This window comes from Paramormyrops kingsleyae, chromosome 8 (genome assembly GCF_048594095.1).
Source record: "Paramormyrops kingsleyae isolate MSU_618 chromosome 8, PKINGS_0.4, whole genome shotgun sequence".
NCBI classification, from domain to species: domain Eukaryota; kingdom Metazoa; phylum Chordata; class Actinopteri; order Osteoglossiformes; family Mormyridae; genus Paramormyrops; species Paramormyrops kingsleyae.
In genome coordinates this window covers 35,478,412-35,499,922 of record NC_132804.1, presented here as the reverse complement: position 1 = coordinate 35,499,922, position 21,511 = coordinate 35,478,412, and the positions used below count along the sequence as shown (strand labels likewise).

The following is a 21,511-nucleotide window of genomic DNA, read 5'->3' as shown; positions in this document are numbered from 1 at the left end:
TTTCTCTTTTTGCAGTCCTATTGCCTGGAGATCAGTCACATCAAAGGGACTGACAACGTGGTGTTTTGGCTTTCAACGCTGCGTCCTTCGATTTTGCCATGGCCTCTGAGCCGGGTCATGACAACCAAAATCATCCCGGTGCCAAAGAAGCCTACAGTGTCCTGTCTCAACGACTACCGGCCTGTGGCGCTCACCCCCATCATCATGAAGTGCTTTGAGAGGCTGGTACTGAGGCATGTGAAAATACAACTCCCGCAGAACCTGGACCCATTACAGTTTGCCTACCGCCCAAACCGCTCCACAGACGATGCCATTTCGTCAGCCCTTCACCTGACCCTCTCCCATCTGGACAAAAAGGACACTTATGTCAGAATGCTGTTCATTGACTTCAGCTCAGCATTCAACACTGTCATTCCTCAGAAGCTGGTAAGCAAGTTAGACCTGCTGGGAATAAACGCCCCTCTCTGCAACTGGATCTTGGACTTCCTGACGGACAGACCCCAATCTGTCTCCATAGGAAATAACACCTCCAGGGTCCTCAGACTGAGCACTGATTTCCCACAAGGATGCGTGCTCAGCCCGCTGCTGTTCACTCTGCTGACTCACGACTGTACTGCACGGTACTGTTCAAACAAAATCATCAAGTTTGCAGATGACACAACAGTGGTAGGTCTCATCACCAACAATGATGAGTCTGCGTATAGAGAGGAGGTGAAACAACTGCTGGACTGGTGTCAGAGCAACAACTTGTCTCTCAATGTCAACAAGACCAAAGAGATGGTTGTTAACTTCAGGAAGAAGACGGCGGCACACACACCATTGCACATCGATGGGTCTGCGGTCGAGATCGTCAGCAGCGTGAAGTTCCTAGGTGTGCACATGACTGACGACCTTTCCTGGAGCCTCAACACCACCTCCATCACTAAGAAAACCCAGCAACGACTTCACTTCCATATCGATATATTGTTATAATGCCTCCTAAAGAAGTTTGGATGCACATTGTTGGAGCACGGCGTCTCCACCGGGTCCGTGGATGAGAAGAGATTCACAGCTGACACGGGGAGAAGTTGCAAATCACCGGTTTATTGTCTGACAGATTGCAATCCGGGAGCGGCCGTCTGACATACATTCAGCATGTACAGGAGGAGGCTCTGCCATATGTATCAGTTGTATCCCTTTTAAAGCCCTTTGGGCATCTCCCCCCTTTCTCGGTACCTTCCGTGTACGTGACAACCACATGTGTGGTTCCAGCCGGCTCGTACTGTTCTTGGCCTTCTGGAAGGCTAAAAGATAAGTAGGGGCCGCTGATATTCTCTGTCGCCCCCCCCTATCTGTTCCGATAGGTAGCCTTGCCTTGCCGGCGCGCCAGTCAGTTCTTGTTTTGACTAATTACAGCCTTATAGAATCATTCCCTTTATTTTATTAATTATTCCCTCAATTCCCCCTTTTGATCTCCGCAAGGAGATCACCCTGATTATGCTGATTAGTAATATTTTCCCTTATTTATGAAATTTTGCATTCCCCCTTTTGGTCTCCGCAAGGAGATCACCCTATTGGCGGGGGAGTCGTAGGTCAAAGCTGTCCAAATGACCTTTGCCCCTCTCCGGCCCAACAGACAGGAGAGGCATCATCTGCGCATAGGTGTCATCCCGCTTCTCTATCACGGTAGTGATGAGACGAACTGACAGTGCGCGCAGGCAGGGAATACAACAACACCCGCAAGTAACTAAAATCGCAGCAAAAGTAGCAAAGGATAATAAAAGCGAGCTCATTAAGCCTTTCCACTGTCCGAACGCCGAGGTCAGCCAAGCATCCCAGATGTTATTGATCCCGGATTGTGCATGCATCATTTTGGAGAGGGTCCGGAGACCCTCGAGTGCCCTGGTCACTGAGCCGTCTGGTGCTGTGTTATTGGGAAAGTAAGTACAGCATTCTTCCCCAAACATAGCGCACACTCCCCCCTTTAGGACTCCAAAGAGTTCCACACACAATCTGTCCATCCAGCCTAGGAAGGAGGGCAAAAACCCTGAGCTTCAGGGAAATTCCACTCCCAGCCCGCCACAGGCGCGGCCCCCCTTCGGGGTCCATGGCTGGCATGGCTCACAAACCACTAATCATTAACATTTTAAGCATTTTAAGCATCACACATAACACACTTGTTTCCCCCAACATTCCCCTTTTTATCTTGATCTCCATCCTGGTCCTAGTGTTGTCTGGCGGTGGATGAGGTGCTTTTGTTCTTTCTGGTCGTTGGAGCAGGGGTGGACTACCCTGCTCTGGTTGCTCAGGTCAGGGGATTATTCTGCCCCTTCTGTTGAGACCTGAGTTGCGTCTAGTTCAGCCAAACTGACGTTCTGGATTCCTTCCCTCAGGGCCTCCTGGATCTCTGCTGTGGTTCTCCCTGGGTCCTCTGCAGCCGCGCACTGGCTCCAGTGAAACCACGTGTCGCGTTTGCCTTTCAGACGAACCGCGTGTGACGTCCTCTCCGTAACCTGGAAGGGGCCCGTCCACCTGGGCTCTGACCACTTCCGTTTGATGACTTTCAGTAGGACCCACTCTGCCGTGTGTGGTTTGGCTGGCTGGTTCTCTGGTCTCGCCTCCTGGATCTGTTTAGAGAAATCTGCAACGAGACCTTGCAAACAATCATAATATGCTCTAGAATTTTGCTCCCCCTTCTCGTCGGGGGTCCAGGTTAACCCTTTCTGGGGTCCTGGGAACTGCCTGCCTGTCTGGAGCTCAAAGGGGGTGAACCCGGTCCCCCTGTTTATGGAACACCTCACTGACATCATTGCCAGTGGTAAAGCGTCAACCCAATTCATTTTGGTCTGCGCGCAGATTTTTGCCAATTTTTGTTTTATTGTTTGGTTCATTCGCTCCACTTTTCCCTGGGACTGCGGATGATACACAGTTCCGAACGCATGTCTCAATCCCAACGCTTTCTCTAGGGTCAGTCTGTAATTCGGGTGAACTTCCTCCTCTACCGTGATCATATGTTTGGACACCACGTATCCTGCGACCCTCTTTGCTTCCTCATCTGCGGCCTGATTTCCTTTCGCTACCATTGTTCCTAACCCTTCATGTCCCTTGCACTTGACCACTGGCACTTTTTTGGGAAGCATCAAGGCCTTTGCCAATTCCCTCATTTCTGCTTCGTGTTTTATTGGCTTGTTTCCCGCGGTCAAGAATCCTGCCCTCAGCCATTGGCTGAGTTCCACATGCACTGCGCCTACAGCATATGCTGAGTCTGAGTATATGGTAACTTCTTTCCCTTCTGCTAATTTCAGGGCCTCGATAACCGCTATCACCTCGACTCTCTGGGCTGACTGGGCTCCCCCCAGTCTGTCTGCCTTCAAGGTTACATAATCCTGACCTTGTCTGGCCACCACTGCATACCCTGCCTGCAAACCTCCTGTGTCTGTTCTTCTCTTGCCGTCTTGCTTTCCCCTCTTCCTGCTTGAAAATAACTTTGCATATTTGAGTTAGACACCCCATGTACAACTTCAACTCATAAACCTTGTTTTTCATAGCACTCCCCCCTTGCACAATGGTCAAGACCATGCACATGCATTATTAAGGTGTCAACCACACGACAAAGGCACAACCAAAAATCCATCACGGTCGTGAAACAGACCCTCAGAGTCCTTAGCATCCCCTTTGTGTCCACACAGAGGCCTCATAAGGGCCCCTCCCGTGGCTGAACTCACACCCCAAGCATGCAGCCTGTTCTTATCAGTATTGCAGCTTAGCTTTGGGCACCTCAAGCCCCCCTTTCGCTAAGACCTTCAGCAACGGCGGCTTCAGTGCCTGTGTATATAACACAGAGCAGATCACCCACATACTGTAGCACTGTGCTTCTTAAATTCAATCCATCCAAATCTGCCCTAAGCATGTGTTCACATCCTTGCAGTATCCTCGCGTGGATGAACTGCTGACCCCTATAGGTGATCGCAAACAAAAACTGTGACTGTTGTGTTAGGGACACCCTGAAAAATTCCATCTACAAATCCACAACTGTGAGCCACTCTGCACTGGGTGGCACATCTGTTAGCAGGGTGTGAGGACTGGGATCTCCCACTGATTGATCCTCCACTAACTATTTCGCTGCACACAAATCATAAACTAACCTCCACATTTTGTCTCCTGCCAACATTCCTCTACACTTTATTTCCCTTCACACTGCACTCCTATCATGCTCCACAGCCACAGACCTCTTAAGTCTCCTACATACTCTGCTCACTCCACTGACTCTCACCAACTCACCTTCAGTAGCAGCCTGCATTCCCTCACACTGAAATCTCTCCATCGCAACAAACAAGTATGTTTGTTCTATGTCCAATTCAGCCTATTGCTATATTGTTCCTGTATAAATGGGCCCCACTGTTCTAGAATTTCCCCAACTTTATCAGTAACATCTTCAATCCCGTATGAACTATGCTGTCCCCTATTGAACAACAAATTTTGTCGCAGAAGGCTGTACTGTCCACTGAGCACCTCTACGCCCTCCTCTGTACATTTTATGTCTATCTGCAGCTGACACAAAGCATCTCTGCCTGACAAATTCACTGGGATATGCTCTATTATTAGTATGGGCATATTTACATGTTTGTAACCTATCTGAACTTCCACTAAACAAGATTTTGGAACATACAGGTGTGTCCTGGCTGATCACAGCTCCAGCACACCAGCTGAACCACCCTGTTCCCCAGTCTCTCCAGAGTCTGGGATCATCAAATTTGTGGGTAAATGGGTGCCCTTTGAGGAAACCCCCATCCATTGTATCTACTCACTCTGTTCCAATTAGGGACCTGAGGCCAATTAGTATCATGGGGGGCCCCAGCGACAGGAGACTGTCGGTTGTCCACAGGCTGCCCCCGGGGCTTGGGTCTGGAGAGACCACTGGTGTCTGGACTTTTTCTTTTTAGCGGTCAGCTCCTCCAGCTGCATCTGATTCCATTTCTTTGTCAGTTCCCTCTCACACTCTTTAGCAAAGTCCTTCTCCTCTCTCTGAATGCCAGATTCTGCAGGTCCTGCTCCTTCTCAGTGCGCCACCGCTTTTCTTGAGCTTGCAGATAGGCAGCTGGGCTCTCCCCCTCCTTGATGGGCTCCACCTTCATTTCAACCACACTCAGCCATGGAGGAAACATTAGTCGCAGCTGATGCCAGCAGTTAGCACGGTAACCGTCAAGGTGACATGCATCATTCACAGGAGTCCCTGTCGCCGCTGCCAGGCCACTGCTTCGCAGCAGTCTCTCCATTCCGTCTACCCCAAAAACGCAAGCCAGAACCACCTTTATGTCCCCTATCGCCAGGAGCCGACCCATAGTTTCCTCCTCAAATGCTTTTATCCATTTTCCGGCCCCTTCTGCCAGAACTGGGAGTCTGAGAATCAGGCCCTCCAGATCCTGTCCTGCCCACGGCACATACTGTGTCTGTGCTCCGTTCACCCTCAGCGGAAGCATCGGAGTGTACCTGGTGGGGGGCTTCACAGCCCTCCTGCTTCTCACTATTCTATGATCTGCATTACCCTCCTCTACTCCTTCCTCACTCTCTGTTTCTGTCTCCTTCTCCTGAAACTGACTCCATCCTTTAGATGGAGGGTTAGGGGTGTCCAGCAGATGCACCAGCCCTTCTGCATTAGTACCACTTGCTCCGTACCCCACCTTTACCTCACTCCCTTGTTTGTCAGGCCCACATGCCTGGCCTTCTGTTCTTCTCTCACTCCCTCGCAGTCCTTCCTGCACTGCCTGCCGCAGCAATGCACTCACTTCCCTGTATCCATCTAAACAACTTGCCGTTCCGTTCTGCTCCCTACTTCCTTCATCCTTCTGTGTCACCTCACCTCTGAATTCTACCTTCCCCTCTATTACTGGAAACTGACCCTTGTATGAAGGAGGGGGGGCTTCCACTAACGGACATTGACTTTGATATGACAGTGGCCATATTTCTTCCTGCCTCATCTCTTCTTTCTCACCCCCCTTCTTCTCATTTAGTGCCTTTCTCATGGCTTTCTGCTTCCTTCTCCAGGCCTCTCCCTTTGCTTTAAATAACCTCAGTACCTCCAGTTCCTCACTGCTTTTCTTTTTACGCCTTTCTGTGTTCTTATTAGCCTTATGATACTTTATCAGAGTCTCCATCTCCTCACACACTGCCACATCCCATGTGCCCCCTCTAGGCCACTTAGTTACCAGGGCCTTTGTTCTATTCCCCCACTTTTTAGACATCTTTTCTATCCTCGCTTTAAGCAGGGGGTGCTCTCTCCCCAACTGCTGTACTGGTGTTTCTGCTGCCTTTACCGGGGCCTGCATTTTAATGCTTTTCTGCACTCTACTGTCACTTGAACTGTTTTCCTGTCTAAAAATGAACAGAGTTCCTCACAGTCAACCCTTGCTCTATTCTTTTTTTTTTTCTCGAATTCTCTCCCTGACTGTAGCTACTTCACCTTGATGTGTGGCTCTAAATTATTTGTTGTTATTTTTTATTATTATTTATTTTCTACTTATTTCCTCTCCTAACTAAAATCCCTAACACTGCACCCAATTATCTACGGGCACACATATACTAAAACCTCTTGTCTATAAACTGTTATTTTTCTCACAAAGATGTGGTTTAATACCCTTTATCTCTAAACTTAGTCTCTATAATCCATAAAATCTATTAATCACAATATTTTATTCAAATACATTATTTTAAGATTTAATTATTATTTAATTATTATTTTAAGATTTATTATTAAGATTTTAAGTTCTAAATTTACCAACCCGCACTTCCACTACTGTCAATGACGTTTTATGGAAATGCACAAATGCTCTATGTATACCCCTGCTAACTTGATCTCTTCTACTTTGTACTTATTTCTGCTTTATACATCTTTACTTGCAACTTATCTGTTGAACATATACGTGGGCTTCCCCCGATTTAGCCCAAAACTGCGTACGTAATTACTTTCCCCACTTCTGCATCAAATTAGCGCTCTTTCTCTTACGTGCTGCTTCATCCCTCTGCCTAGCATGCTCTCTCTCCGTTTTCCACAATAGCTCTCCCAATGAGCGCCTGTCTCCTATCTGTTGTCCAGCACCCCGGACCACTGCTCACATACGCTCCCAGGCGTCAGCTACCTCCTTATCCTTATCTCCTTCACCACTTGCCCCTTCTATAGCTTCCTTCACCACCTGGATCTGCTTTACTAGTGGCTTCCACACTGCATTTTCCGGGGGCTCCCATCGCCCGTCATCTAGCTCCCAATCAAACTCGCGGTCCATTTTTAATCAGTCCTGACTGTTTTAATTCCTCGTCTAGCAGCCCTTCTGCCTCCGGATGTGGGTTCAGCCACCCACACTCAGTACACCTCCTTATCCTAGTTGAATGTCCTACTAACAAACACCACCAATACATAAATCAACAACTTCTAAAATAATAAGACTATATTCAAAGCAGCTTACTGTTGTGTCCCCCCTGAACAGGGCACGTCTAAGCTCAATCCCAGTCAAACAGGCCCGCTCCCAGCCGAAACCCCCCCGATCCCCAGCAATGTCAACTTGGAAGGGGGTGTTCTGTGAGAACTCCCCTTCGGTTCTGACAAACTGTAAGACCGCAAGCAGTGACAGCAGAGCCACGGGCAAGCTCAACCAACACAGAGCGAGCGGCGAGCACCCTGAACAGGAAGAACCCACAACGCTGCTCACACACAAACCAGTACAACTGCACCCAAGCTGGTGCTTTGATTCACCCTCTCTCTCTTCTTTTTTTTTTTTTTTTTTTAGTTAGAGAGGGGGACCTTATTCCCTCCTCCCAATCTAGAGTTCGGGGTCCTGAATTCCCTGGGTCTCCCACCCAGCTTTTCTACCGCTCGTAAAATTCTATTTCCCTGCGTGGGTCCCGTACCCTCTGCTCCCTAAAATTCTATTTCCCTGCGGGGTCCCGTACCCTCTGCTCCCTAAAATTCTATTTCCCTGCGGGGGTCCCGTACCCTCTGCTCCTTAAAATTCTATTTCCCTGCGCACGATACCTGGACACAATGCATACACAACACATAGACAACACAATATACTGTATAAACACAGTGCGTGCAACCTCTCCTCCGTCTTAATTTACCAACGGGCCCCTGGACACTTCAAACTGCTCAATTTGGCATATCCAATGTGCAGATTTTGATATAACAGGCTCTGCTTACCTCTTCTGGTTGGGCCCTGCAGTTCTCTGTGTCCAAGTAGGCCGCGTCACCACTTAGCCGAATCCTGCGAATCTCCTGGGGATCCCGGACGAGCCCCCAAATTGTTGGAGCACGGCGTCTCCACCGGGTCCGTGGATGAGAAGAGATTCACAGCTGACACGGGGAGAAGTTGCAAATCACCGGTTTATTGTCTGACAGATTGCAATCCGGGAGCGGCCGTCTGACATACATTCAGCATGTACAGGAGGAGGCTCTGCCATATGTATCAGTTGTATCCCTTTTAAAGCCCTTTGGGCATCTCCCCCCTTTCTCGGTACCTTCCGTGTACGTGACAACCACATGTGTGGTTCCAGCCGGCTCGTACTGTTCTTGGCCTTCTGGAAGGCTAAAAGATAAGTAGGGGCCGCTGATATTCTCTGTCGCCCCCCCCTATCTGTTCCGATAGGTAGCCTTGCCTTGCCGGCGCGCCAGTCAGTTCTTGTTTTGACTAATTACAGCCTTATAGAATCATTCCCTTTATTTTATTAATTATTCCCTCAACATACATGTACATCACATCCCTTTTCCTTTTTAAGAAACCAGGGCTGTATTTATATTTATATTTATATTTTGCATTCTGAGTAATTAATGGCATTAATCATGGCCAATGACACTGAATACATAACTTTTTAATGCAAGAAAACATCGAGAGGGAGGTGAATACACCGTTCTATGCCATTTCAGAGGTCATGTCTTTGCAGATTCCACATTATGAAGCAGAAGTGACAGCATTCTTATGAAATATGACACACTCGATCGACAACATGAAGATCGCTTGGTCAAACTATTAACCCTCTGGGATCTAGGGGTAGGAAACACACTTTCACTGACTGGGGCATGATCACAAATTTCTTCAAATATCATAAACTTAATTCATGGCAAATAAATTATTTCTTATATATTTATTTTGCCATTACACTCATCTTTATTTTAATGTATACTGTAAATATGTCAGATTTTTGTTAAGTTTGTAATTTGACATCAAAGTGAAGACATTGCAAAATGTAGTTTGGAACACTTGCAGAAACATAATAAAAGTACATAGTAAGCAATGGTGGCAGTTTGTTTTGATCCCAGATATCTGATCACCAAAGTCTTGGCTACATGAAAATGACTAAATGGTGTAGTTGCAACATTCAGTTGGATAAATAAATCAGAAAAAGCTAACTCATGTCACTATTTCTGGCTCCTTTCATTGAATATGCAGCGACTTTCATGTGTATGAATGAGCCATTGTCACCTGGCCATGTCCCTACCCCCCTTTTATGGTGCTGATGGGGATGTATCTGGATCGCGTTTCACCATTGTGCTGTTAATAAAATTACCATGCGAAAGCGATTTGAATAAGCGCTAATTCGGCCAATTATAATGTGAATAGCGATCTTCGGGTGACAGCAGTACTACACGCCCCCGATGCAGGTAAAACAAAGTAAGATGACATGGTTTACTTTTTTGCCAATTTAACCTAATTTTAAAAACTTTAATACTTCCGATAATGGACGTTTTGAAAAGAAGACAGATTACGGATTTAGTCAGCGTTTTTTTCATGATTCTACATTTCAGCGAGATATAAACTGAAATAGACGCAAAAAGTACGCTGCGTCACCGACGATGCACTCGACCCCAGAGGGTTAATATGCAAGGTCAGGTCAGGTTGGGGAGCATGTGCTGATGGACCGCTTTGCTGCACCCACCACACGGCAAAACACCTCGGGATCCCGGCTGGCGACCCCCCATGCAGACACACGGTCCTGTCCCACACTCCGAAAATGGCCGTCCATCTACCGCAGCTAGTTGTAATGTGGCCGTACCCTCGGCCTGGTCCAGCCGCTTGGGTCCTCAGCAATGAGGATTCTGGGAGCCAGATTATACTTAGTGTCATAACTGACGCTACTTCACGATGTAGATAATGTGCCTTATACGGGACTCCTCAAGCAAACACTCATTCAACCTGCAGTACCCAAGGATTCTCCAAAGAGACACTGTACCAAAGGAGTCTAGTTTTCATCTCAGATCAGATCTTGCAAAGATATCAGGAGCGCCACACACCCCTTTCCAGCGCCTTCATGACCCCCCATGCTCTCCCAATCCATCTGCTGACTTCATAGGAAGAGTCACCAGAGACATGAATGTCGCTGCCAAGGTAAATAAGTCTCTACAAGGTCGACATTCTCCCCACAGACAGACACACTACTGATGGCTGTGCCTAAGAAGTCATTAAATGTCTGGATCTTAGTCTTTACTCAGGACACCTGCAATCCCAGACACTCAGACTCCTCTCTCAGTCCCTCGAGAGCTCCGATCAGAGCCTCCATTGACTCCGCTAAGATCACAGCATCATCGGCAAACTCAAGATCAGTAAATCTTTCTTCACCAAGCTGCCCCACGTATGAGCCCCACAGCTGCTGGACCCCACAACCCTGCCCAACACCCAGTCCATACAAGCATTGTACAGAGTAGGAGCAAGATCACACCCCTGGCAAATCCCAGAATCAACTGGGAAGAATGCGGAGGTTCTCCCTCCACTCTGCACAGCACTCACAGTACCAGTGTATAAGCCGGCCATGACGTCCAGCAACTTCAGGGGGATCCTGCGAAGTCTCAGGATGTCCCACAGGGCAACTCGATCAACCAATTCAAACACTTTACGAATGTCGACAAAGGCTGCAAAGAACCTCTGGCAATAGTCACACTTGCGCTCGATGAAAACCCTCAGTGCGAGGATTCGGTCGATGGTAGACTGGTTCCTACATCAGGTGAGGACGTGCACCACTTGGAAATTGATACAACGTAGATAGTCCATTAAGTAGCATAAACGTGCCTCGATAGTTCATTGTCCAGGGAAAAAGTAGCAGAATGTCATAAAGGAGACTGGACTGAAGATTGTACATAAATTCCTTTTTCTTCCCTCATTGATAAGACTGAAAACAAATACAGATGGTTGATTTGAAGAAAGGTTGGTGGAGGAAAACCAGAAATACCAGCATTTAGCTGATATGATTCCTCGCTGTGGCATTATAACGACTCCCAGATGGCTGCAAACTGAAATAAAATTCATTTATAACTGCAACGCCATAGACTTGTCTTTGTCCTTGCATCAGTGTGTCACACTTGCGGAGAAGGCAAGCCGGGAAGCAGGCAATCGGAGCCGTAAATAAGGACAGACGGGGTTTATTAGGAGCGGACTGACGGACAACGAACTGCACATGACAATACAATGACGGATCTGGGGAAACTAACTGAGACACGGACTAAATACAAAAGACTAGCCAGACATAACAGGACACAGGTGATCACAATCGGGGATGCACACGAGGTAATGAGGGGGGCGTGGCACACATCGGGATCGTACGGAGTGGGGCGTGACACAGTGTTATTATAATTAAGATTTTTTAATTTTGTTGTTATATTATTTTCAATTTGAAATGCAATTTAGTTTTAGCTTTAGTGTGGTGTTAGTTTTTATTTTAAACAGACATCTATTTAACATTTTATATATTTTAGTTTCACTTTATGTTTTAGTAATTTTATTTCAAGGGGTAGATGGAGAGTTATAGGATTTTGCCAGCTACTAAGTGTTGTGCCATTGGCTAATAATACTAATGCTACTACTGCTAATGCCTACTTCTACTGCTGCTAACGCTATTACTGCTGCTGCTACTTCCTGTCACACCCCGCTCCGTCCGATCCTAATGTGTGCCACGCCCCCTCGTTAACCTCATGTGGAATCCCAGTGTTTTACAGCTGTTTCGGATTGTTGTCATTAGTTCAGTGTATTTAGTCCGCGTTTCCGTTTGTATCCCCAGTCCTGTCATTGATGTTGCTGTTTGTTGTCGTGCTTCCCCAGTCCTGCTTCCCGTAATAAATCCACATTTAACCCTACTTCCTGGCTCCTCTTCCCTGCTTCCCTGCTTGCCTTCAACCCGATCGTGACACTTCCTTTGTTTCTTTTTCTCTGCATTCTGTAGCTCTGGCCCCTCAGTACAGTAGTTATCCTCTGTCTCCTGTGGCCACTTTCAGTTACAATGGAGAGTGAGCCAGAAGATGCCCCACTGCCCCAAATCCATCCACAGCGATAGTCTCAGAACTCGACCCAGGTCCAACCAGACCTTCCTCATGGGCTGGACCCGCAGCAGCTAGCGCTTTCCAGTTCTTGTCCCAACGCCTGAGGCCCCATGGACTGCCTGTAGGGCCCACAACTTCATATGTTCCCGAGTTTCTGTCCCACTTTCCCTCCAGATCTCAGGCCTTCCTCTTCCTCAGTCCTGGTCCCCGTGTCTTTCCCTCAGTGACATTCCCTTGGCCCATCCTCCCTGGTGACCTATCAGTGATCCATACTGCCCTAGTCCCCAAGTCCTGTGTAACTGTCGCTAAGATGGTTATTTTATAATTACTTTTTGTTGGTTTGATTTAATATAGAAGGTATACTGTGATAAATGTATATTAGTGCCCTCTGCTGACTGTTTAATTGATCTGCGCTAACCTTTGATCATGTGACTGAATTGGGTAGGAGTGAATGCACTCTGGGAGATCATGGAGTCGGCTTGTGGGGAAGCTTGTCACTGCAGAACTGTAATAACTCCTAAACACTTGGTCAGAAGGTGCACACGGTAATTTCTATTTATTGCATTTACTTGTTGTCTTGTGTTGTAAAGTTTGTTTGTAATTGTGGTAATATGTGAGCTGCTGTTTAACGGTAATATTGTGGATCCTTTATGATTGTAAGATTAAATGTAATGTAGGAATTTAGTAATATGTTTACTTAATAGTTTTTCACAGTGTTGAGAAGAATAAATATGGAATAACTTCAACATCAGTCGGGCGTATGTTTTCTGCACCAAATGAAGACGCGGACTAATATACACAGGACTAATCAAATGAAACAGGACACAGATGATCACAAACAGGAATGAACACGAGGTAATGAGGGGGCGTGGCACACATCAGGTTCGGACGGAGCGGATCGTGACATTATAGTTTGTAAGTTTGGTATTGTGTAATCTTCATTGTGTGGTAATGTTGGATCTGTGGTTGAATTTTAAGGATATGTTAATTGTGATGTTTTAATATAAAAGGATGGAATTGGGTACTTCAAATATTGGTTTGTTAGAGGAAGTAATCCTCATGCTGCAAGATGAAAAGGTACAATTAGAGAATAGATTAGAAACTGAAATAGGAAATGCCGAAAGACAAAAAATTGAAGAACATATAGCTGAAATTAATGCAGATATTGAGACACATAAGGCAGTGCTCCCTGAACCAGCATCTCAAGATGATCAAGAGGTAAGACGATCAGAAAGAGTAAAAAGGCCAACAGAAAAAATGGTTGAGTTTAGAAGGGATGAAATAGTAAAAAGGGAAAGAAAGTTTATGTTCACATATGTAAACTTTAAGGCAGAAGCTCAGTTTATTAGATCCAAACTTAAGGAAGAATGCTCTAAAACTGAGCTAAGTGAAATGATCATAGTTTTAGAGAAATATGAATCAAAACTAAGGTGAGAATATGACATTAGAAGGAAAATGGATAGCTGCACTTCAGTCACATCTGAAATTATTGCACTCTTGAAAAGGCGTCATGCAGATGTGGGTAATAAAGACTTTGACGCAGTGGCAGAGAAGGAATTACTCAAAATTTTACTCCAGAGAGATGATGCCAGGTCAACGGTATCAAGAGCTGGACAAGATAGTCAGCATGGAAGTTATGTGTCAGTTAAAAGGGCAGATGTTGCAGCTCGTTTGGCCGTAAAACGTGCTGAAATAATTAGGGAAAGGGAAATTTCTGCCCAGAGGAAGGAGGTGCTAGCTCAGCAAGAAAGGTTAAAAATGCTGGAAGATCAAAAGGAGCTTGAAGCCATGGAAGCTGAATACAAGGTATATGCTGAAGAGGAATCAAGGATGATTGTTGGAAAAGGAAATAGTAGAGAAGTAAGCCCTTTGCCTCCAAATCAGCTCCCACGACAAGGTGCCATCACTTCATATGCCCAAGCTCCCCAGAGCACCTTGATCCCCCCTTGCGCTGAAAATAAACCACAACCTAAAGAGGACGAAGTCTCATTGGTTCAGGCATTGAAGGAGTCCCTGGCAATGAGTAGACTCCCAGCACCAGAGCCATTCGTATTTACAGGGGACCCACTCAGATTCATCGAGTGGAGCATCTGCTTCAAGGCTTTAATCGAAGCAAGCTATACGAATTCAGCACACAGGTTGTTCTACTTGAGGAAATATATTGGTGGAGAAGCACTTTCTGTGGTGGAAGGAATGTTCTATAGAAGTGACAAGGAAGCATATACCCAGGCTTGGGATGCACTGAAGAAACGCTATGGACATTCCTTTGTAATTTAAAGAGCTTTCCGGGGAAAATTAAATTCTTGGCCAAAGATTGGCCCTAAGGAATGTCTAAAACTAAGGGAGTTTAGTGATTTCCTTGTTGCCTGTAGGACTGCAATGCCTTATGTGCAAGGGTTAAGTGTTTTGGATGATTGTGAGGAAAATCAAAAATTATTACGGAAACTTCCTGTCAGGCAGAGGAACAGACAGGAAAGGATCCAGGGATGTAGGGCAAAAACCGGTTTATTAATCCGACTGCCGTAAGATTGTATGGAGCGGCAAACCCGAGGGGTTGCCCCGGGGGGGGGGGGGGTGAAAGGCAAAAGGAATCGGCAATCGTAGTCGGGGACGTGGGCTTGGGTCAATACCGGGAAGGTCAGTCCAACACAGACACACAGGAACAGGGCACAGGAGGCAGGGATGACGAAGAAGGAGGAGTACGTGGGGACCGAAGGATCAGGTAGGACGAAGACGCTGAGGAGGGAAGGCAAACAGGTAAGGTACGGACAAAGGTAAGACAGGCGAATCCGGGAAGTTAGGGCAGACAGGAGACAGGTAAGTTGCTCAGTACGGCTATGTAACATGGGCTCAATACTTCACGATGTTCTTCTGTTTTGGTGATTCTTTTATCCTGCCGTCTGATTGGCGTGGATCGGTGTCACCGGCTGGGTTCCGCCTCCCAGGGGCGTGACACTTCCTGACTGGGTTGTTACATGCTGGAATCGGTATGTTACTAAAGAATTGGAAGAAGGAAGGTTATATCCAGGTTTCCGGGAATTTTCAGACTTTGTAGCAGGGGAGGCACGCATCGCATGCAATCCAGTCACCTCCCTTACATAAGAACATAAGGCCCATCAAGCTCGTTTGGGGAGAACTTAACTAATACTGTAGCTCAGAGTTGTTAAAATCTTATCTAGCTCTGATTTAAAGGAACCCATGGTTTTAGCTTCCGCTACACTAGCAGGAAGACTATTCCATACTCTAACTACATGCTGTGTAAAGAAGTGCTTCCTCAAATTTGTTTTAAAATGTTCTCCCGCTAATTTCCACTTATGGCCACGAGTTCTAGTATTTAGACTAATATTGAAATAGTAATTTGGCTGAACAGCATCCAGACCCGTTAGAATCTTATAGACCTGAATCATATCCCCCCTTAGTCTCCTTTGCTCAAGGCTAAACAGATTCAGTTCCGCTAACCTCTCCTCATAAGACATTCTTCTAAGACCAGGAATCATTCTCGTAGCTCTTCGTTGCACCTTTTCTAAGGCAGCAATGTCCTTCTTGAGGTATGGTGACCAAACCTGCACACAGTATTCTAGGTGGGGTCTTACCAAGGAATTATATAAGTGTAACATCACCTCCCTTGACTTAAACTCCACACACCTAGTGATATAACCCAACATTCTGTTGGCCTTTTTTATTGCTTCCCCACACTGGCGAGAGTGGGACATGGAAGCATCAACATACATACCGAGATCTTTCTCGTATTCAGCTACCTTTATTTCAGTGGAACCCATAAAATATCTGTACTTTATATTTCTGCTCCCTGCATGGATTACCTTACATTTATCTGTGTTAAATTTCATCTGCCAAGTATCAGCCCATTCGCTAATTAAATCCAGATCCCGTTGAAGCCTCTCTGCTGCTAGATCAGTATCTGCTACACCGCCCACCTTGGTGTCGTCTGCAAATTTAACCAGTTTACTGTATGTATTTGTGTCAATATCATTAATGTAAATTAGGAACAATAGTGGTCCTAAAATTGAACCCTGCGGTACCCCACTATGAATGGAGGCCCACCACGACGGAGGCCTTCATGCACTAAAGCATACAGATGTACAACCAGTGAAGGAACAGAAGTGGAACAAAGCCAGTATCTTTGTGACATCAACAAAGTTCTCCCAGAAAACGAAGGCAACATTAGAAGGTAACAAAGCTTTTAAACCCAGCTCTTCTGATCCTAATATGAGACAAATCAAATGAACCTGCTGTCAGCAAAACCACTTTATTTATAAATGTGAAAAATTTATAAATTCAATGTCAATGGAGGAAAAGAAAAAATGTATAATTGATAATAACGTGTTTTGCTTGCCTCAGAGTTGGCCATATCTCTAAAAACTGTAGAAAAAGGTCTACTTGCAACATTTGCAGACAAAGTCACCCTTCCCCGCTGCATGAAGATCCTCAAGGAGGAAAACCGGAAACACCACCAGAAGAATGTGAAACGTCTACTGTGTTAAGCAGTATGGGAGTGAATAACGGTGATCACACTTAAATGGTTGTTCCAGTATGGATTTCATGCGCTTTAAAAAATACCCCAGAAATATTAGTCTATGCATTGTTGGACACACAGAGCAGCAGTACGTTTATTGACCAAGATATTTGTGAAAGGATTCAAGTAGACACAGAAGCAGTCAAACTATAGCTAATAACAATGACTGGCAAGGGTTCGATAGTGATGTCTCGCAGAGTATGTGGACTAAGAGTGAGAGGGTACCTTTCACAAGAGCATATTGACATGCCTCCTGCATATACTAAAGATTATATTCCGCTAGATCAAGGAAGCATTCCTACACGTGAAACCACAAAGGCATGGCCCCATCTTCGCAGCATAGCTAAAGAGATGCAAGATCTGTTGAACTGTCCAGCAGGGCTCTTAATTGGCTATGACTGTGCTAGAGCCCTGAAACCAAAACAGGTGGTATCAGGTGAAGATTATGAGCCATACGCAGTTAAAACAGACTTGGGTTGGAGTGTATTGGGTGCCATAACACCTCGTTCTAGTTCTAGAGATGTAAGTGGCTTTTGCCATCGCATTTCAGTAAAGGAACTTCCATGGGTCACACCTGTCTCTGTGATTAGGGCACTTGAAGCAGACTTTTTGGATACAAATTTCTCAGGAAGATGTTCAGTTTCTTCAGCTCTTGAATGTGAAGGTTAGATGGAATAACGAAGGACATTTAGAAATGCCCTTACCCTTCAGAGAGCTTCCTCAGCTGCCAAATAATAAACAACTTGCTTCAGTCCGATTGAAACACCTAAAAAGGAAATTTGAAAAATTTCCAAAATATAAGGAGGATTATGTGAAATTCATGGATGCCATGTTTAGAGACGGCGATGTAGAAGTTGTGGATTCGACAACAACAGAAGGCAACACATGGTACATCCCACACCATGGGGTGTATCACTCTAGAAAGCCAGACAAAATTAGAGTTGTGTTTGACTGCTCTGCTACATTTGAAGGTACTTGTCTGAATGACCACTTAGGCCCAATCCCAATTCTACCCCTTACCCCTACACTTTCCCCTACCCCTCCGTTTGGCGCGTTCACGTGTAGGGGTAGGGGTGTCTCAATTCTCTTTTGATTGGAGGGGTAGGGGTAAGGGGAAGGGCTAGATAGCCCTCGAAACGAAGATTTTTCGGGACCTCACTTCAAACGAAGGGAGAAGAAATTTACAACATGGCTGCCCACTCGAGCAAGCAGACCCATAAATGTTAAGTAATTTTTGCCATTAATAAGGATTTTTATGACATTTTTTCATTACATGTATATTATCATCAATCTTGTGTTTGTGTTTACGGTGATGTTCTGTAAAGAAACGTTTGAAAAGAAATCGCTAAAGTTTGCTTGCGGATAGCACTGATTGCACAATATTAGGAAATATATTTTTATGTCGTATAACGTTACCCGGTAACTGACTGCATGTGGTAACGCGTTGTTTTGTTTTGCTTACGGCCATATGTGTACATGTAAATGAACGGTGCTTACACTATTCGTACTTATTGCAACATGACAACATTTTTGTAAATTATATTCTGTATAGGGACAGCTGAGGAAACTCGAAGGCTCATACGTTGAAAACGAACATCTGTTTTAAAAGTCCAAATACGGCGCAAAAAAACTTTGGGAGTGAGTAATCTTTACATGCTACGATGCTGACGGCGACATCTTGGAATTTGTGATAAACATCGGCACATGTCCTCTGACGTAACGTTAGGAGGTAGTGACAATGGATGATGACGTATAACAGTGTAGTATTGATTCAGTTGAGGCAGCCAAATAGCTTATCAGGGAGGCACAAAAGGTATGCGCTAAAGGTAAACTATGTTTACACAAATTTGTGTCTAATAACAAAGATGTCTTGGATGCAGTTCCCGAGAGTCAATGTGCCAGTGCCGTAAAGGATGTAGATTTGAACTACAGTGAGTCTTTAATGCAGAATGTATTGGGAGTAAAGTGGAATGTACGGACAGATATGTTTACATTCCACGTTGTTCTTAATGAAAGAGCTGACACACAACGTGGAATTCTGTCAGTAGTTGCAAGTGTATACAATCCTTTTGGGTTTCTTTCTCCCTACATTTTGCTTGGGAAAAGAGTGCTACAAGAAATGTGTAAATGTAGCATAGGGTGGGATGAACCGCTCCCTCTTGACCTGAAACCAAAATGGGAAGCATGGCTCTGTGACTTGAAGAATCTTCAAGAAATTCAAATATCCAGATGTCTCATTCCCAAGGATTTTGGCACAATCCAAAAAATTGAACTCCATCATTTTTCAGATGCGAGTAGTACCGGTTATGGCCAATGTCCATATATCAGGGTTGTTGCAGATGAACAGGTGCATTGTGCGTTGCTCATGGGTAAAGCCAGAGTGGCACCCACCAATATAGTCACCATACCCAGACTAGAACTTACTGATGCTACGGTGTCTGCTGCAGTTAGTAGCATTCTAAGAGAAGAGCTTGAACTGGAAATAGATCAAGAATTTTTCTGGACAGACTCACATGTGGTTCTTGGGTATATTAAGAATGAAGCCAGGCACTTTCATGTGTTTGTAGCCAATCGTGTTCAGAAAATAAGAGACCATACAGATCCAAAGCAATGGTTCCACATCAAAACAGACCAAAATCCAGCAGACCATGCGTCTAGAGGTCTCAAGGTGGCAGAGCTGATGGATTCTAGTTGGTTTACTGGACCTGCATTTTTATGGGAAAGGGAATTAGTTATACACAGAACATCCCCAGAGCTTCTAGTAGGCGATCCAGAAGTAAAGGTCCTAAGAACAAGTCCCAGCTAGAAATTGTACGTTCCCAGTACGTTCGGAGAACGTACCCATTGGTGTAAAGGACGTCGCTGCGTAACCTTCCCAGAACATTCCCGGGATGTCATGATGTGGAGTTCTTTAGACGTTCGGGGAACATCATTTTGGGAACATTCGGGGAACTTTCAGGACGTGTTGGGAACGTTTCGGGCACCAAACTTTAATGTTCTTTTTTGGTCTTTTCATCACTTTCCCAGGATTATTATGGATCCTTATATAGTAACAATTACAGTAACCTTTAGGGGACCAACCGGAATGTTATTTTTTAGTCCTTGCACCACCTTCTCAAAGCTAGGGCTGTACACATCACCATATGTAATATTTCCGTGAGTAATATTGAGATTTTTTTGCAACAGAAAAGGAGAGATTACCCGAAATAAACTATAAGGAAATAGGACTTATTATCTGTCAATTAACATAGTGTGACAAATAGGTTAGTGGTGTTGCCCCGAGCTGCAACAACAGACACAAAACAGTACCAAATCTGATTAGTGATATTGTGCACGCGTACATCGCAATGATGCAGAGGTGGATGTTTTTGTACAGCACTACTCAGATCATTTGCAGAACTTTAGTAACATTACAGAGACTTTTGCACAACATTTAGGTGACTTAAAGTTTAATATATGCAATACAAAAACATGTTTACACTATAAAACAATTATATCCAATGTGTTTCAGTTCTTATTTCTTTTATTGTTTATAATTCGAGAGAGAGAGAGAGAGATGTTTTGGTTTTGGACCAAAAAGAATCAGATTATGTAAAACAATTATTTAAACAAATTATTTACATGAAACAATTATTTCAGTCACTTTATTAACATCTAAATTTTTCTCAAACTGAGCTAAAACCATCCAAGAACACTAACAATAAAAATGAAAGAAACGTTCGAGAGAAAACTCAATCACTGTCTTCAATTTGACGTGCAGATGGCCCAGGTTCTTCTTCCGCTGCCTGAAAATAATAAATAATATTTTCCAGTCACTTCAATTACCTTTTAATTGCTTTTAATTACCCTTAGGTGTACAGGCTATAAGATATAACAGCATATTAACCAAATGTGTTTGGAAAAGTGTGGAAATATAAGAGGAAAGTGAGATTATTAGTGGTTAGACTATGAGTACGTGTCCACGAATTTGTGACAGAAACAAAGGTTTATTAGAGAGAGAAGGTGAAGGGTAATAAAAGTAATGAGTTACACTAATATCTTGCATGTCCTCCTGTGTTGCCATGAAATGTTACAGCACCTTTGTCACGACCGGGTGACGGGCAAGCGAGTGGGGTGCGGGAAAGCAGGATCAGGGAGACTGGAATCCAAGGGCAACGGGGTTTATTATAGAGAACAAGCAGACAGGGGAGCACTCGGTTAACAACGTCAATGACAGACCTAGGGAAACAGACTCGAACGCCGACTGAAATACACAAGAAAAGCCGAAACAACAGGAAACAGGTGATCACGTACGGGGTAGTACACGTGGGTAATGAGGGGGCGTGGCACACACGAGTATCGGACGAGCTGGGCGTGACAACCTTGGCTTGTTTGATTTAATTGAACAGATACTATGAATTTAAAAATGGCATCAATGTGTAGTGCAGATTTAAGTGTTAACTGCTCCGAAGAAAAACAAAAAAACTTACAGGTATTGGGTGGATCTTGGCACGGTGAGGTGCGTGTTTTAGGGTATCCCCTATACAATTTTCAATATCCTTCTCGCTAACCCTCGGAAATTGTGCAGCACAAGCTCCTAGAAAAAATGCAGTATTTAATAAATATTAAATAATGGGTCTATGCAATGTAATGGACAACATTTTCTGAAATCTAACCGTTTAACATACTAGGTAATTCATTTAGCGATAAATGTGGTTTTTAAT

At 44.8% G+C, this 21,511-nt stretch overlaps 1 long non-coding RNA gene across 3 annotated transcripts; it reads right to left on the bottom strand.

The window, feature by feature from the left end:
- Positions 1–1,063: 1,063 nt before the first annotated feature.
- LOC140592333 (uncharacterized) lies at positions 1,064–8,702 on the bottom strand. 3 transcript variants are annotated; one of them, XR_011992706.1, is made up of 2 exons: positions 8,171–8,702; positions 1,064–2,632 (listed from the first exon to the last, which is right to left on the bottom strand). It is a non-coding gene; the product is annotated as an uncharacterized lncRNA (long non-coding RNA). The 3 variants fall into 3 exon arrangements; XR_011992705.1 differs by having other exon boundaries at positions 1,064–2,620; XR_011992704.1 differs by having other exon boundaries at positions 1,064–2,606.
- Positions 8,703–21,511: the final 12,809 nt, after the last annotated feature.